This window comes from Carica papaya, chromosome 5, assembly GCF_054855325.1.
Source record: "Carica papaya isolate Zhongbai chromosome 5, ASM5485532v1, whole genome shotgun sequence".
Taxonomy (NCBI): domain Eukaryota; kingdom Viridiplantae; phylum Streptophyta; class Magnoliopsida; order Brassicales; family Caricaceae; genus Carica; species Carica papaya.
The window spans coordinates 27,875,442-27,889,790 of NC_142313.1; the positions used below are offsets into that span (position 1 = coordinate 27,875,442).

The following is a 14,349-nucleotide window of genomic DNA, read 5'->3' on the forward strand; positions in this document are numbered from 1 at the left end:
TAATGTCGAAAGAATCATCTGCAAAAAGATGGGTGCAACACGAGGACCTCCCAAGAAAATGGGTAAAATATAAGGACTTCGCAGGAGGTCACCCATCCGAGTACTTTTCTCGCCCAAGCACCCTTAACTGCGGAGTTCTGATAGAATCCGTTGCATTAGTGCTGGTATGATCCCTCATGTTTCATTCTGTACTGCAAATACATACACTTTTTCTCCTCCCATCCCCCCTCCCGTCATTTGTTTCCTTGTGCGTGCACTCTGCATCTCTCTTTCTCATTCTAATATTAAGTAATATGCCCCGGCACCGTGACTCACCTTTACAAATGAACCAGCTGTTTATAATTCCATTTGCGCGTAACGTCGAACAACCCATCCGAAAAAAAAATAGGTGCAACACGAGGACTTCCCAAGAGGTCAATCATCCGAGTACTAATCTCGCCCAAGCACACTTAACTGCGGAGTTCTGATGGGATCCGGGGCTTTAGTGCTGGTATGATCGCGCCTGTTTAGTTTCGTGCTGCAAATACATACACTCCTTCTCCTTTCTTCCCCCTCCCATCATTTGTTTCCTTGTGCGTTCACACTTCACCTCTCATTCTCGTTCTAATATTGATTAAAATGCCCCTACTTCTTGACTCACATTTGCGTATAAACCAGCGGACCCTAGTTCCAGACGCGCGTAACGTCGAACGACCTGTCTGAAAAAAAATTTGTGCGACACGAGGACTTCGCAAGAAAATTGATGAAATATGAGGACTTCAGAGGAGGTAACCCATGCTAGTACGACTCTCGCCCAAGCACCCTTACTTACGGAGTTCTGATAGAATCCGTTGCATTAGTGCTGGTATGATCGCACCTGTTTCATTTCGTGCTGAAAATACATACACTCCTTCTCCTTCCCTCCCCCTCCCATCAATTGTTTCCTTGTGTGTTCACACTGCACCTCTCTTTCTCGTTCTAATATCGATTAAAATGCCCCTGCTTCTTAACTCAAATGTGCGTATAAACTAGCGGACCCTAGTTCCAGTCCTGCGTAACGTCGAACGACCCGTCTTAAAAAAAATTGGTGCGACACGAGGACTTCCCAGGAGGTCACCCATCCGAGTACTACTCTCGCCCAAGCACAATTAACTGCGGAGTTCTGATGGGATCCGGTGCATTTGTGCTGGTATGATCGCACCTATTCCATTTTGTGCTGAAAATACATACACTCCTTCTCCTTCCCTCCCCCTCCCATCAATTGTTTCCTTATGCGTTCACACTGCACCTCTCCTTCCCGTTCAAATATCGATTAAAATGCCCCTGTTTCTTGACTCACATTTGCGTATAAACCAGCGGACCCTAGTTCCAGTCGCGCATAACGTCGAACGATCCGTCTGAAAAAAAATTGGTGCGACACGAGGACTTCCCAGGAGGTCACCCATCCGAGTACTACTCTCGCCCAAGCACACTTTACTGCGAAGTTCTGATGGGATCCGGTGCATTAATGCTGGTATGATCGCACCCATCTAATTCCACGCTGCAAATACATAAACTCCTTCTCCTTTCTTCCCCCTCCCGTCATTTGTTTCCTTTTGCGTGCGCACTGCACCTCTCGTTCTTGCTCAAATATCAAGTAAAATACCACGGCGCCGTGACTCACATTTGTGAATAAATCTGCGGACCATAAGTAAAGTCGCGCGTGAGGTCGAACGGCACATATGAAAAAAAGAAAATGGGTGCAACACGAGAACTTCCTAGGAGGAAACCCATCATTGTACTACTTTCGCCAAAGCACACTTAACTGCGGAGTTCTGATAGGATCCGGTGCATTTGTGCTGGTGTGACCGCACCTGTTTAATTTTGTGCTGAAAATACAAACACTACTTCTTCCCTCCCCTCCTCCCATCATTTGTTTCCTTGGGCGTTCACACTGCACCTCTCCTTCTCGTTCGAATATTGATTAAAATGCCCCTGATTCTTGACTCACATTTCCGTATAAACCAGCGGACCATAGTTCCAGTCGCGCGTAACGTCGAATGACTCATCTGAAAAAAAATTGTTGCGATACGAGGACTTCCCAAGAGGTCACCCATCCGAGTACTACTCTCGCCCAAGCACACTTAACTGTAGAGTTCTGATGGGATCCAGTGCATTAGTGCTGGTATGATGCCACTTGATTAATTTTGCGCGTCAAATACATACACTCCTTCTCTTTTCTTCCTCCTCGCGTCATTTGTTTCCTTGTTCGTGCGCACTGCACCTCCCGTACTCGTTCTAATATCAAGTAAAATGTCACGGGGCCGTGACTCACATTTGCGAATAAACATGCGGACCATAAAACAAGTCGCACGTAACGTCGTAAGAATCATCTACAAAAAGATGGGTGCAACACGATGACCTCCCAAGAAAATGGGTGAAATATAAGGACTTCGCAGGAGGTCACCCATCCGAGTACTTTTCTCGCCCAACCACCCTTAGCTGCGGAGTTCTGATAGAATCCGTTGCATTAGTGCTGGTATGATCCCTCATGTTTCATTCTGCACTGCAAATACATACACTCTTTCTCCTCCCATCCCCCCTCCCGTCATTTGTTTCCTTGTGCGTGCACTCTGCATCTCTCTTTCTCGTTCTAATATCAAGTAATATGCCCCGGCACCGTGACTCACCTTTGCAAATGAACCAGCGGTTTATAATTCCATTCGCGCGTAACGTCGAACAACCCATCCGAAAAAAAAATAGGTCCAACACGAGGGCTTCCCAAGTGGTCACCCATCCGAGTACTACCCTCCCCCAAGCACACTTAACTATGGAGTTCTGATGGGATCCGGAGCTTTAGTGCTGGTATGGTCGCAACTGTTTAATGCGACACGAGGTCTTCCCAAGAGGTAACCCATGCTAGTACTAATCCAGTCGCGCGTAACGTCGAATGACTCATCTGAAAAAAAATTGTTGCGATACGAGGACTTCCCAAGAGGTCACCCATCCGAGTACTACTCTCGCCCAAGCACACTTAACTGCAGGGTTCTGATGGGATCCAGTGCATTAGCGCTGGTATGATGCCACTTGTTTAATTTTGCGCTTCAAATAGATACACTCCTCTTTTCTTCCTCATCCTGTCATTTGTTTCCTTGTGCGTGCGCACTGCACCTCCCGTACTCGTTCTAATATCAAGTAAAATGCCACGGCGCCGTTACTCACATTTGCGAATAAACCTGCGGACCATAAATCAAGTCGCGCATAACGTCGAAAGAATCATCTGCAAAAAGATGGGTGCAACACGAGTACCTCCCAAGAAAATGGGTGAAATATAAGGACTTCGCAGGAGGTCACCCATCCGAGTACTTTTCTCGCCCAAGCACCCTTAACTGCGGAGTTCTGATAGAATCTGTTGCATTAGTGCTGGTATGATCCCTCATGTTTCATTCTGCACTGCAAATACATACACTCTTTCTCCTCCCATCCCCCCTCCCGTCATTTGTTTCCTTGTGCGTGCACTCTGCATCTCTATTTCTTGTTCTAATATCAAGTAATATGCCCCGCCACCGTGACTCACATCTGTAAATGAACCAGCAGTTTATAATTCCCTTCGAGAGTAACGTCGAACAACCCATCCGAAAAAAAATAGGTGCAACACGAGGGCTTCCCAGGTGGTCACCGATCCGAGTACTATTCTCGCCCAAGCACACTTAACTGCCGAGTTCTAATGGGATTCGGTGCATTTGTGCTGGTATGGTCGCAACTGTTTAATTTTGCGCTGTAAATACATAAACTCCTTCTCCTTTCTTCCCCCTCCCGTCATTTGTTTCCTTGTGCGTGCGCACTGCACCTCTCGTTCTTGTTCAAATATCAAGTAAAATGCCACGGCGCCGTGAGTCACATTTGCGAATAAATCTGCGGACCATAATTAAAGTCGCGCGTAACGTCGAACGGCACATCTGAAAAAAAGAAAATGGGTGCCATACGAGAACTTCTCAGGAGGTAACCCATCATTGTACTACTTTGGCCAAAGCACACTTAACTGCGGAGTTCTGATGGGATCCGGTGCATTAGTGCTGGTGTGACCGCACCTGTTTAATTTCGTGTTGAAAATACATACACTCCTTCTTCCCTCCCCCCCTCCCATCATTTGTTTTCTTGTGCGTTCACACTGCACCTCTCCTTCTCGTTCGAATATCAATTAAAATGCCCCTGATTCTTAACTCACGTTTGCGTATAAACCAGCGGACCATAGTTCCAGTCGCGCGTAACGTCGAACGACCAATCTGAAAAACAATTGTTGCGATACGAGGACTTCCCAAGAGGTCACCCATCCGAGTACTACTCTCGCCCAAGCACACTTAACTGCAGAGTTCTGATGGGATCTAGTGCATTAGTGCTGGCATGATGCCACTTGTTTAATTTTGCACTTCAAATACATACACTCCTTCTCTGTTCTTCCTCCTCCCGTCATTTGTTTCGTTGTGCGTGCGCACTGCACCTCCCGTACTCCTTCTAATATCAAGTAAAATGCCACGGCACCGTGACTCACATTTGCGAATAAACCTGCGGACCATAAATCAAGTCGCGCGTAAAGTCGAAAGAATCATCTGCAAAAAGATGGGTGCAACACGAGGACCTCCTAAGAAAATGGGTGAAATATAAGGACTTCGCAGGAGGTCACCCATCCGAGTACTTTTCTCGCCCAAGCACCCTTAACTGCGGAGGTCTGATAGAATCCGTTGCATTAGTGCTGGTATGATCCCTCATGTTTCATTCTGCACTGCAAATACATACAGCCTTTCTCCTCCCATCCCCCATCCCGTCATTTGTTTCCTTGTGCGTGCACTCTGCATTTCTCTTTCTCGTTCTAATATCAAGTAATATGCCCCGGCACCGTGACTCATCTTTGTAAATGAACCAGCGGTTTATAATTCTATTCACGCGTAACGTCTAACGACCCGTCTGAAAAAAAATTGGTGCGACACGAGGACTTTCCAAGAGGTCACCCATCCGAGTATTACTCTCTCCCAATCACACTTAACTGCAGACTTCTGATGGGATCCGGTGCATTAGTGCTGCTATGATCGCACCCGTTTAATTCCGCGCCGCAAATACATAAACTCCTTCTGCTTTCTTCCCCCTCCAGCCATTTGTTTCCTTGTGCGTGCGCACTGCACCTCCCGTGCTCCTTCTAATATCAAGTAAAATGCTACGGTGCCGTGACTCACATTTACGAATAAACCTGAGGACCATAATTCAAGTCGAGCATATCGTCGAAAGAATCATCTGCAAAAAAATGGGTGCAACACGAGGACTTCCTAAGAAAATGGGTGAAATATAAGGACTTCGTAGGAGGTAACCCATGCTAGTACTACTCTCGCCCAAGCACCCCTAACTTGCGGAGTTCTGATAGAATCCGTTGCATTGGTGCTGGTATGATCGCACCTGTTTCATTCTACGCTGCAAATACATACACTTTTTCTCCCTCCATCCCCCCTCCCGTCATTTGTTTCCTTGTGCGTTCACACTGCACCTCTCCTTCTTATTCTAATATCGATTAAAATGCCCCTGCTTCTTGACTCACATTTGCGTATAAACCAGCGGACCCTTGTTCCAGTCGCGCGTAAAGTCGAACGACCCGTCTGAAAAAAAATTGGTGCGACACAAGAACTTCCCAAGAGGTCACCCATCCGACTACTACTCTCGCCCAAGTACACTTAACTGCGGAGTTCTGATGGGATCCGGTGCATTAATACTGGTATGATCGCACCTGTTTAATTTCGCGCTGCAAATACATAAACTTCTTCTCCTTTCTTCCCCCTCCCGTCATTTGTTTCCTTGTGCGTGCGCACTGCACCTCTCGTTGTCGTTCAAATATCATGTAAAATGCCATGGTGCCGTGACTCACATTTGCGAATAAATCTGCGGACCATAATTAAAGTCGCGCGTAACGTCGAACGGCACATCTGAAAAAAAGAAAATGTGTGCAACATGAGGACTTCACAAGAAAATGGGTGAAATATAAGGACTTCGCAGGAGGTAACCCATACTAGTACTACTCTCGCCCTAGCACCCTTTCCTACAAAGTTCTGATAGAATCCGTTGCATTAGTGCTGGTATGATCGCACCTATTTCATTTCGTGCTAAAAATACATACACTCTTTCTCCTTCCCTCCCCCTCCCATCAATTGTTTCCTTGTGCGTTCACACTGCACCTCTCCTTCTAGTTCTAATATCGATTAAAATGCCCCTGCTTCTTGACTCACAATTGCATATAAACCAGCGGACCCCAGTTTCAGTCGCGCGAAACGTCGAACGACCCGTCTGAAAAAAAATTGGTGCGACACGAGGACTTTCCAAGAGGTCACCCATCCGAGTACTACTCTCTCCCAAGCACACTTAACTGCGGACTTCTGATGGGATCCGGTGCATTAGTGCTGGTATGATCGCACCCGTTTAATTCCGCGCTGCAAATACATAAACTCCTTCTCCTTTCTTCCCCCTCCCGTCATTTGTTTCCTTGTGCGTGCGCATTGCACTTCCCGTGCTCGTTCTAATATCAAGTAAAATGCTACGGTGCCGTGACTCACATTTGCGAATAAACCTGAGGACCATAATTCAAGTCGCGCGTATCGTCGAAAGAATCATCTGCAAAAAAATGGGTGCAACACCAGGACATCCTAAGAAAATAGGTGAAATATAAGGACTTTGCAGGAGGTCACCCATCCTAGTGCTACTCTCGCCCAAGCACCCTTAACTTGCGGAGTGCTGATAGAATCCGTTGCACTGGTGCTGGTATGATTGCTCATGTTTCATTCTGCGCAGCAAATACATACACTTTTTCTCCCTCCATCCCCCCTCCCGTCATTTGTTTCCTTGTTCGTGCACTCTGCATCTCTCCATCTCGTTCTAATATCGATTAAAATGCCCCTTCTTCTTGACTCACATTTGCGTATGAACCAGGGGACCCTAGTTCCAGTCGCGCGTAACGTCGAACGACCCGTCTAAAAAAAAAATTAGTGCGATACGAGGACTTCCCAAGAGGTCACCGATCCGAGTACTACTCTCGCCCAAGAACACTTAACTGCGGAATTCTGATGGGATCCAGTGCATTAGTGCTGGTATGATCGCATCTGTTTAATTTTGCGCTGCAAATACATAAATTCCTTCCCCTTTTTTCCCCCTCCCGTCATTTGTTTCCTTGTGCGTGCGTACTGCACCTCTCGTTCTCGTTCAAATATCAAGTAAAATGCCACGGTGCCGTGACTCACATTTGCGAATAAATCTGCGGACCATAATTAAAGTCGCGCGTAATGTCGAATGGCACATCCGAAAAAAAGAAAATGGGTGCAACACGAGAACTTCCCACGAGGTAACCCATCATTGTACTAGTTTCGCCAAAGCACACTTAACTGCGGAGTTCTGATGGGATCCGGTGCATTTGTGCTGGTATGATCGCACCTGTTTAATTTTGCGCTGTTAATACATAAACTCATTCCCCTTTCTTCCCCCTCCCATCATTTGTTTCCTTGTGCGTGCGTAGTGCACCTCCCGTTCTCGTTTTAATATCAAGTAAAATGCTACAGCACCGTGACTCACATTTACGAATAAACCTGAGGACCATAATACAAGTCGCGCGTAACATCGAAAGAATCATCTGCAAAAAAATGGGTGCAACACGAGGACTTCACAAGAAAATGGGTGAAATATAAGGACTTCGCAGAAGGTAACCCATGCTAGTACTACTCTCGCCCAAGCACCCTTACCTACGGAGTTCCGATAGAATCCGTTGCATTAGTGCTGGTATGATCGCACCTGTTTCATTTCGCGCTGCAAATACATACACTCCTTCTCCTTTCTTCCCCCTCCCGTCATTTGTTTCCTTGTGCGTGCGCACTGCACCTCTCGTTCTCGTTCAAATATCAAGTAAAATGCCACGGCGCCGTGACTCACATTTGCGAATAAATCTGCGGACCATAATTAAAGTCGCGCGTAACGTCGAACCAACACGAGGGCTTCCCAGGTGGTCACCCATCCGAGTACTACTCTCGCCCAAGCACACTTAACTGCGAGGCTTTAGTGCTGGTATGATCGCATAAGTTTATTTTTGCGCTGCAAATACATACACTCCTTCTCGTTTCTTCCCCCTCCCGTCATTTGTTTCCTTGTGCGTGCGCACTGCACCTCCCGTGCTCGTTCTAATATCAAGTAAAATGCTACGGTGCCGTGACTCACATTTGTGAATAAACTTGATGACCATAATTAAAGTCGCGCGTATCGTCGAAAGAATCATCTGCAAAAAAATGGGTGCAACACGAGGACTTTCTAAGAAAATGGGTGAAATATAAGGGCTACGCAGAAGGTAACCCATGCTAGAACTACTTTCGCCCAAGCACCCATACCTACGGAGTTCTAATAGAATCCGTTGCATTAGTGCTGGTAATAGAATCTATTGCATTAATGCTGGTATGATCGCGCCTGTTTCATTTCGTGCTGAAAATACATACACTCCTTCTCCTTCCCTCCCCCTCCCATCAATTGTTTCTTTGTGCGTTCACACTGCACCTCTGCTTCTCGTTCTAATATCGATTAAAATGCCCCTGCTTCTTGACTCACATTTGTGTATAAACCAGCGGACCCTCGTTCCAGTCGTGCGTAACGTCGAACGACCCATCTAAAAAAAAATTAGTGCGACACGAGGACTTCCCAGGAGGTCACCCATCCGAGTACTACTCTCGCCCAAACACACTTAACTGTAGAGTTCTGATGGGATCCAGTGCATCAGTGCTGGTATGATGCATTTGTTTAATTTTGCGCTTCAAATACATACACTCCTTCTCTTTTCTTCCTCATCCAGTCATTTGTTTCCTTGTGCGTGCGCACTGCACCTCCCGTACTCGTTCTAATATCAAGTAAAATGCCACGGCACCATGACTCACATTTGCGAATAAACCTGCGGACCATAAATCAAGTCGCGCGTAACGTCGAAAGAATCATCTGAAAAAAGATGGGTGCAACACGAGGACCTCCGAAGAAAATGGGTGAAATATAAGGACTTCGCAGGAGGTCACCCATCCGAGTACTTTTCTCTCCCAAGCACCCTTAACTGCGGAGTTCTGATAGAATCCGTTGCATTAGTGCTGGTATGATCCCTCATGTTTCATTCTGCACAGCAAATACATACACTCTTTCTCCTCCCATCCCCCCTCCCGTCATTTGTTTCCTTGTGCGTGCACTCTGCATCTCTCTTTCTCGTTCTAATATCAAGTAATATGACCCGGCACCATGACTCACCTTTGCAAATGAACCAGTGGTTTATAATTCCATTCGCGCGTAACGTCGAACAACCCATCCGAAAAAAAATAGGTGCAACACGAGGGCTTCCCAAGTGGTCACCCATCCGAGTACTACCCTCGCCCAAGCACACTTAACTGCGGAGTTCTGATGGGATCCGGAGTTTTGGCGCTGGTATGATCGCACATGTTTAATTTCGCGCAACAAATACATACACTCCTTCTCCTTTCTTCCCCCTCCGGTCATTTGTTTCCTTGTGCGTTCACACTTTACCTCTCATTCTCGTTCTAATATCGATTTAAATGCCCCTGATTCTTGACTCAAATTTGCGTATAAACCAACGGACCCTAGTTCCAGACGCGCGTAACGTCGAACGACCCGTCTGAAAAAAAAATTTGTGCGACACGAGGACTTCCCAGGAGGTCATCCATCCGAGTACTAATCTCACCCAAGCACACTTAACTGCAGAGTTCTGATGGGATCCGGGGCTTTAGTACTGGTATGATCGCACCTGTTTAGTTTCGCGCTACAAATACATACACTCCTTCTCCTTTCTTCCCCCTCCCGTCATTTGTTTCCTTGTGCGTTCACACTTCACCTCTCATTCTCGTTCTAATATCGACTAAAATGCCCCTGCTTCTTGACTCACATTTGCGTATAAACCAGCGGACCCTAGTTCCAGTCGCGCGTGACTTCGAACGACCTGTCTAAAAAAAAATTGGTGCGACACGAGGACTTTCCAGGAGGTCACCCATCCGAGTACTAATCTCGCCCAAGCACACTTCACTGCGGAGTTCTGATGGGATCCGGTGCATTAGTGCTGGTATGATCGCACCCGTTTAATTCCGCGCTGCAAATACATAAACTCCTTCTCCTTTCTTCCCCCTCCCGTCATTTGTTTCCTTGTGCGTGCGCATTGCACCTCCCGTGCTCGTTCTAATATCAAGTAAAATGCTACGGTGCCATGACTCACATTTGTGAATAAACCTGAGGACCATAATTCAAGTCGCGCGTAACGTCGAAAGAATCATCTGCAAAAAAATGGGTGCAACACGAGGACTTTCTAAGAAAATAGGTGAAATATAAGGACTTCGCATGAGGTCACCCATCCTAGTGCTACTCTCGCCCAAGCACCCTTAACTTGTAGAGTTCTGATAGAATCCGTTGTATTGGTGTTGGTTTGATCGCTCATGTTTCATTCTGCGCTGCAAATACATACACTCTTTCTCCCTCCATCCCCTCTCCCGTCATTTGTTTCCTTGTGCGTGCACTCTGCATCTCTCCTTCTCGTTCTAATATCAAGTAAAATGCCCTAGCATCGTGACTCACCTTTGCGAATGAACCAGTGGTTTATAATTGCATTAGTGCGTAACGTCGAACGACCCATCCGAAAAAAAATGGGCGCAACACGAGGACTTCCCAGGAGGTCACCATAAATCAAGTCGCGCGTAACGTCGAAAGAATCATCTGCAAAAAGATGGGTGCAACACGAGGACCTCCCAAGAAAATGGGTGAAATATAAGGACTTCGCAGGAGGTCACCCATCCGAGTACTTTTCTCGCCCAAGCACCCTAAATTGCGGAGTTCTGATAGAATCCTTTGCATTAGTGCTGGTATGATCCCTCATGTTTTATTCTGCACAATAAATACATACACTCTTTCTCCTCCCATCCCCCCTCCTGTCATTTGTTTCCTTGTGCGTGCACTCTGCATCTCTCTTTCTCGTTCTAATATCAAGTAATATGCCCCGGCACCGTGACTCACCTTTGCAAATGAACCAGCGGTTTATAATTCCATTCGCGCGTAACGTCGAATAACCCATCCGAAAAAAATAGGTGCAACACGAGGGCTTCACAAGTGGTCACCCATCCGAGTACTACTCTCGCCCAAGCACATTTAACTACGGAGTTCTGATGGGATCCGGGGCTTTAGTGCTGTTATGATCGCACCTGTTTAATTTCGTGCTGTAAATACATACATTCCTTCTCCTTTCTTCCCCCTCCGGTCATTTGTTTCCTTGTGCGTTCACACTTCACCTCTCATTCTCATTCTAATATCGATTAAAATGCCCCTGCTTCTTGACTCACATTTGCGTATAAACCAGCGGATCCTAGTTCCAGACGCGCGTAACGTCGAACAACCCATCTGAAAAAAAATTGGTGCGACACGAGGACTTCCTAGGAGGTCACCCATCCGAGTGCTAATCTCGCCCAAGCACACTTAACTGCGGAGTTCTGATGGGATCCGGTGCATTAGTGCTGGAATGATTGCACCTGTTTAATTTCGCGCTGCGAATACATAAACTCATTCCCCTTTCGTCCCCCTCCCGTTATTTGTTTCCTTGTGCGTGCGCACTGTAGCTCCCGTTCTCGTTCTAATATCAAGTAAAATGCTATAGCGTCGTGACTAACATTTGCGAATAAACCTGAGGACAATAATTCAAGTCGCGCGTAATGTTGAAAGAGTCATCTGCAAAAAAATGGGTGCAACACGAGGACTTTCTAAGAAAATGGGTGAAATATAAAGACTTCGTAGGAGGTCACCCATCCTAGTGCTACTCTCGCCCAAGCACCCTTAACTTGCGGAGTTCTGATAGAATCCGTTGCATTGGTGCGGGTATGATTGCTCATGTTTCATTCTGCGCTGCAAATACATACACTTTTTCTCCCTCCATCCCCCCTCCCGTCATTTGTTTCCTTGTGCGTGCACTCTGCATCTCTCCTTCTCATTCTAATATCGATTAAAATGCCCCTGTTTCTTGACTCACATTTGCGTATAAACCAGTGGACCCTAGTTCCAGTCGCGCGTAACGTCGAACGACCCGTCTGAAAAAAAAAAATTAGTGCGACACGAGGACTTCCCAGGATTTCAACCATCCTAGTACGACTCTCGCCCAAGCACACTTAACTGCGGAGTTCTGATGGGATCCGGTGCATTAGTGCTGGTATGATCGCACCTGTTTAATTTCGCGCTGCAAATACATAAACTACTTCTCCCTTCTTCCCCCTCCCGTCATTTGTTTCCTTGTGCGTGCGCATTGCACCTCTCGTTCTCGTTCAAATATCAAGTAAAATGCCACAGTGCCGTGACTCACATTTGCGAATAAATCTGCGGACCATAGTTAAAGTCGCGCGTAACGTCGAACGGCACATCTGAAAAAGAGAAAATGGGTGCAACACGAGAACTTCCCAGGAGGTAACCCATCATTGTACTACTTTCGTCAAAGCACACTTAACTGCGGTGTTCTGATGGGATCCGGTGCATTTGTGCTGGTGTGACCGCACCTGTTTAATTTCGTGTTGAAAATACATGCACTCCTTCTTCCCTCCCCCCCTCCCGTCATTTGTTTCCTTGTGCGTTCACACTGCACCTCTCCTTCTCGTTCAAATATCAATTAAAATGCCCCTGATTCTTGACTCACATTTGCGTATAAACAAGCGGACCATAGATCCAGTCGTGTGTAACGTCGAACGACCCATCTAAAAAAAAATTGTCGCGATACGAGGACTTCCCAAGAGGTCACCCATCCGAGTGCTATTCTCTCCCAAGCACACTTAACTGCAGAGTTCCGATAGGATCCAGTGCATTAGTGCTGGTATGATGCCACTTGTTTAATTTTGCGCTTCAAATACATACACTCCCTCTCTTTTCTTCCTCATCCCGTCATTTGTTTCCTTGTGCATGCGCACTGCACCTCCCGTACTCGTTCTAATATCAAGTAAAATGCCACGACGCCATGACTCACATTTGCGAATAAACCTGCGGACCATAAATAAAGTCGCGCGTAACGTCGAAAGAATCATCTGCAAAAAGATGGGTGCAACACGAGGACCTCCCAAGAAAATGGGTGAAATATAAGGATTTCGCAGGAGGTCACCCATCTGAGTACTTTTCTCGTCCAAGTACCCTTAACTGCGGAGTTCTGATAGAATCCGTTGCATTAGTGCTGGTATTATCCCTCATGTTTCATTCTGCACTGCAAATACATACACTCTTTCTCCGCCCATCCCCCCTCCCGTCATTTGTTTCCTTGTGGGTGCACTCTGCATCTCTCTTTCTTGTTCTAATATCAAGTAATATGCCCCGGCACCGTGACTCACCTTTGCAAATGAACCAGCAGTTTATAATTCCATTCGCGCGTAATGTCGAACAACCCATCCGAAAAAAATTAGGTGCAACACGAGGGCTTCCCAAGTGGTCACCCATCCGAGTACTACCCTCGCCCAAGCACACTTAACTGCGGAGTTCTGATGGGATCCGGAGCTTTAATGCTGGTATGATCGCACCTGTTTAATTTTGCGCTGCAAGTACATACACTCCTTCTCCTTTCTTCACCCTCCTGTCATTTGTTTCCTTGTGCGTTCACACTTCACCTCTCATTCTCGTTCTAATATCGATTAAAATGCCCCTGCTTCTTGACTCACATTTGCGTATAAACCAGCGGACCCTAGTTCCAGACGCGCGTAACGTCGAACGACCCATCTGAAAAAAAATTGGTGTGACACGAGGACTTCCTAGGAGGTCACCCATCTGAGTGCTAATCTCGCCCAATCACAATTCACTGCGGAGTTCTGATGGGATCCGGTGCATTAGTGCTGGTATGATCGCACCTCTTTAATTTTGCGCCGCAAATACATAAACTCATTCTCTTTTCTTCCCCTCCCGTCATTTGTTTCCTTGTGCGTGCGCGCTGCACCTCCCGTGCTCGTTCTAATATCAAGTAAAATGCTACGGTGCCGTCACTCACATTTGCGAATAAACTTGAGGACCATAATTCAAGTCGCGCGTATCGTCGAAAGAATCATCTACAAAAAAATGGGTGGAACACGAGAACTTCCTAAGAAAATGGGTGAATTATAAGGACTTTGCATGAGGTCACCCATCCTAGTGCTACACTCGCCCAAGCACCCTTAACTTGCAGAGTTCTAATAGAATCCGTTGCATTGGTGCTGGTATGATTGCTCATGTTTCATTCTGCGCTGCAAATACATACACTCCTTCTCCTTTCTTCCCCCTCCCGTCATTTGTTTCCTTGTGCGTTCACACTTCACCTCTCATTCTCGTTCTAATATCGACTAAAATGCCCCTGCTTCT

General features: G+C 46.5%; 6 non-coding genes and 19 pseudogenes across 6 annotated transcripts; all 25 read right to left on the reverse strand.

Annotated features, from left to right (window-relative positions):
- Positions 1-385: 385 nt before the first annotated feature.
- On the reverse strand, positions 386-504 carry LOC148257844 (5S ribosomal RNA; annotated as a pseudogene).
- A 559-nt stretch (positions 505-1,063) lies between these two features.
- On the reverse strand, positions 1,064-1,182 carry LOC148257845 (5S ribosomal RNA). The gene has a single exon (XR_015820084.1). It is a non-coding gene; the product is annotated as a 5S ribosomal RNA (ribosomal RNA).
- A 205-nt stretch (positions 1,183-1,387) lies between these two features.
- LOC148257846 (5S ribosomal RNA) lies at positions 1,388-1,506 on the reverse strand. The gene has a single exon (XR_015820686.1). It is a non-coding gene; the product is annotated as a 5S ribosomal RNA (ribosomal RNA).
- Positions 1,507-1,715: 209 nt separating this feature from the next.
- On the reverse strand, positions 1,716-1,834 carry LOC148257847 (5S ribosomal RNA; annotated as a pseudogene).
- Positions 1,835-2,038: 204 nt separating this feature from the next.
- LOC148257848 (5S ribosomal RNA) lies at positions 2,039-2,156 on the reverse strand (annotated as a pseudogene).
- Positions 2,157-2,718: 562 nt separating this feature from the next.
- On the reverse strand, positions 2,719-2,837 carry LOC148257849 (5S ribosomal RNA; annotated as a pseudogene).
- A 91-nt stretch (positions 2,838-2,928) lies between these two features.
- LOC148257850 (5S ribosomal RNA) lies at positions 2,929-3,046 on the reverse strand (annotated as a pseudogene).
- Positions 3,047-3,604: 558 nt separating this feature from the next.
- On the reverse strand, positions 3,605-3,723 carry LOC148257851 (5S ribosomal RNA; annotated as a pseudogene).
- A 209-nt stretch (positions 3,724-3,932) lies between these two features.
- On the reverse strand, positions 3,933-4,051 carry LOC148257852 (5S ribosomal RNA; annotated as a pseudogene).
- A 204-nt stretch (positions 4,052-4,255) lies between these two features.
- Positions 4,256-4,373, reverse strand: LOC148257853 (5S ribosomal RNA; annotated as a pseudogene).
- Positions 4,374-5,614: 1,241 nt separating this feature from the next.
- On the reverse strand, positions 5,615-5,733 carry LOC148257854 (5S ribosomal RNA). Its single transcript, XR_015819886.1, has one exon. It is a non-coding gene; the product is annotated as a 5S ribosomal RNA (ribosomal RNA).
- A 563-nt stretch (positions 5,734-6,296) lies between these two features.
- On the reverse strand, positions 6,297-6,415 carry LOC148257855 (5S ribosomal RNA; annotated as a pseudogene).
- Positions 6,416-6,977: 562 nt separating this feature from the next.
- Positions 6,978-7,096, reverse strand: LOC148257856 (5S ribosomal RNA; annotated as a pseudogene).
- A 209-nt stretch (positions 7,097-7,305) lies between these two features.
- LOC148257857 (5S ribosomal RNA) lies at positions 7,306-7,424 on the reverse strand (annotated as a pseudogene).
- A 1,222-nt stretch (positions 7,425-8,646) lies between these two features.
- Positions 8,647-8,764, reverse strand: LOC148257858 (5S ribosomal RNA; annotated as a pseudogene).
- Positions 8,765-8,999: 235 nt separating this feature from the next.
- Positions 9,000-9,118, reverse strand: LOC148257859 (5S ribosomal RNA; annotated as a pseudogene).
- A 206-nt stretch (positions 9,119-9,324) lies between these two features.
- Positions 9,325-9,443, reverse strand: LOC148257860 (5S ribosomal RNA). Its single transcript, XR_015821073.1, has one exon. It is a non-coding gene; the product is annotated as a 5S ribosomal RNA (ribosomal RNA).
- Positions 9,444-9,649: 206 nt separating this feature from the next.
- Positions 9,650-9,768, reverse strand: LOC148257861 (5S ribosomal RNA; annotated as a pseudogene).
- A 205-nt stretch (positions 9,769-9,973) lies between these two features.
- Positions 9,974-10,092, reverse strand: LOC148257862 (5S ribosomal RNA). The gene has a single exon (XR_015820506.1). It is a non-coding gene; the product is annotated as a 5S ribosomal RNA (ribosomal RNA).
- Positions 10,093-11,087: 995 nt separating this feature from the next.
- LOC148257863 (5S ribosomal RNA) lies at positions 11,088-11,206 on the reverse strand (annotated as a pseudogene).
- A 205-nt stretch (positions 11,207-11,411) lies between these two features.
- Positions 11,412-11,530, reverse strand: LOC148257864 (5S ribosomal RNA; annotated as a pseudogene).
- A 564-nt stretch (positions 11,531-12,094) lies between these two features.
- LOC148257865 (5S ribosomal RNA) lies at positions 12,095-12,213 on the reverse strand (annotated as a pseudogene).
- A 209-nt stretch (positions 12,214-12,422) lies between these two features.
- LOC148257866 (5S ribosomal RNA) lies at positions 12,423-12,541 on the reverse strand (annotated as a pseudogene).
- An 883-nt stretch (positions 12,542-13,424) lies between these two features.
- Positions 13,425-13,543, reverse strand: LOC148257867 (5S ribosomal RNA). Its single transcript, XR_015819663.1, has one exon. It is a non-coding gene; the product is annotated as a 5S ribosomal RNA (ribosomal RNA).
- A 205-nt stretch (positions 13,544-13,748) lies between these two features.
- Positions 13,749-13,867, reverse strand: LOC148257868 (5S ribosomal RNA; annotated as a pseudogene).
- Between the last annotated feature and the right edge of the window lie 482 nt (positions 13,868-14,349).